Below are 2500 nucleotides of genomic sequence, written 5' to 3'. Positions count from 1 at the left end.
TCTAACATGTTAAATACGGCGAAGATCAGGCAATGTGTGGTCTAAGCCTGCTAGCCATGAGTTCTGTAATTGTGCACGGTTCGTGTTGAAAGATTAAATTGGGTTTTATAGGGAACGAATAAGTGGAAAATTGATAAAAGATAGTGAGGCCTGTGAGACGGGAGGTGAGAGCGAAGGAGAGGGAGGCGAGAAGTGACCGCGAATACTGCATGGTAAGCGTTTTCGCGCATAGAGACAACTGTCGTGAGTACAGCTCTATTTTTGTGTTTGTTTTATGGGTAACCATTTAAACCAGGAATATGAAGCTAACGGAAGCAGCAGATAATATTGCGGCTCTTGAAGCCAAGATAGACAACCTGGTAGCAGAATGTTCGTTAACACGTGAGGAAAACGTAAATTGGAAGGAATTCGTGGATAATTTGCGCGAAACACAACCATTCAGAGAAAGAATACTGAAAAGTCTGACATGGAAATCAAAGCACAAGGAAAAGGTGGAAGAAGTAAAAACCAAGATTGGCAACAGTAGTCAAAGCGGGGGAAAGAATCTGCAAGAAAACTCTTAGGCAGATTGAAAGCAATTTGTCCAGCAGTCAGCCTCAAATAATGTATGAGGTAAAAAAGTTGTCTACTACATCTACCGATGTATCTAAAGTAAAGGAAACTGTAAATGAAATGGAAAAAAAAAAGTTAGAAAAGACATCATGATAACAAATGAAGAAATAAAAACACAGCTTGCAAAGACGGCAAAGATAAATTAATTGAAGTCACACCTTAGGCAAAACGCAAGGAACATTGCAAATATAGCTGACGTAATGACATAATCATATTGGAACATGCAGAAAAAGTTGTAGAAGAGGGAATCGAGCGATAGAAGAGAAGCAATTGATTATCAATATTCTCAAGGTCATAAATCCCGAATTCTCGGTGCAGAATATCATAACCCACAGGAGATTGGGATTATTCGAAAAGGGAAAGGAACGCCCTTTAAAGGTGACATTCATGAATAAGCAAACGGTAACTGATGTAATAAAGGAAGCCAAAGTCCTGGTCACACACGGAGAATATAAGAAAATCTGGATAAGAGAAAATAAGACCAAAGATGACAGAGAAATAATGCAGAAAAAAAATGGACGAGGAAAAAAAACAGAAAACGAACAAAGGACGGTAGAAAAAAAAACTTGTTCATTTGGAGGGTGAGAGGCCAAAAAAAGTTTACTATCAGAACCAAAATGTGGAGACAATCATTAGCCTTGCAACCAAAAAAAAAAAAAAAAAAATACCGAAATATTATGTAGAAATAGTTTTACAAATGTAGATAATTTATGTTAGAAGTTACTAGAACTAAGATGCAAATACTGAAAGTAATAAACCAGATGAAATATGCATCACTGAATCCAAACTGGATCCCTCCGTAGACGATGTAACATTAGGACTCAGAGACTACAACATTTGGAGAAAAGGAGGGGGTTAGTAATTTTAACAAGGAAAGGAATTATTATAAAGGATTATTACAAAGAGATTCAACAAGATCCTATGGTTGACCTAAAGGCAATTGGTGAAGAAACAAACGGAGTAAATATAATAATAAGTGTACATGCCACCTCATACATCGGTGTGCTCACAAGAAAATTATCAAAATCTTATTCAAGAACAGTTAAAGGGCTTGGAAGAAACTGTTACAACTTAGAAAATGCAACAGATCATACCAGGATAAGAGGGCTAGATAGACCGTCTATGCTTGACCTAATATTTACAAAGCATAAAGATAACACTTACGATATGGAGTACTGCCCTCCTCAACGAAAAAGTAATCATGTAGTAATCAAGTTGAAATACTGTCTGCTGCAAAAGAAACTAATCGTAAGTAAGGAAAGAAAAGGAAAGTACAATTATATAAGAGGTAATTATAGAAGCTTTAAAGATTTCTATGATGGCATAAACTTGAAAACCCTTCTGAACGAATAAAACCTTGATATGCAATATTCTTAAGTCTATAAGCAAGGAGTATACTATTTTTTAACAAGACTCAAAACTGAAGTAGGAATTGATCAGAAATGGTTCAGTGATAAATGCAAGAAACTGAGAGAAAACAAACAACTCCTATGGAAAAGGTTCAGAAGACAAAGATCTCAGGCAGCGTATGAAAGGAATAAAGTAGGAAGAAATGAGTATACCCAAACCATGAGCAAGGCGAAATTAGATATAGGATAGGATATAATCAATAAACAAACCAAAGCTCTTCTTTAACTGCATAAATAGTAAGACTAAAAGTAGAGATCAAATTAGCGCCATCAAAGACAACATCGTTTATACTAAGGAAGAGAATATATGTGAAATTCTTAATAAAAAATTTCAGTCAGTGTTTGTTTAGGACCCATACCTTGAAATGGCAAGCAACCGTACAAATGTAAATCAGAATATCGAGAAGAAGGAAATAAAAGACCTACCGATAGGGTTAGACAAGACTGAAGCAAAGGGATCAAATGAGATATCTAATTGG

This window comes from Penaeus chinensis, chromosome 14, assembly GCF_019202785.1.
Source record: "Penaeus chinensis breed Huanghai No. 1 chromosome 14, ASM1920278v2, whole genome shotgun sequence".
In the NCBI taxonomy this organism is placed as follows: Eukaryota; Metazoa; Arthropoda; class Malacostraca; order Decapoda; family Penaeidae; genus Penaeus; species Penaeus chinensis.
The sequence above is the reverse complement of the archived record's forward strand: the minus strand, read 5'-3'. Positions refer to the sequence as shown.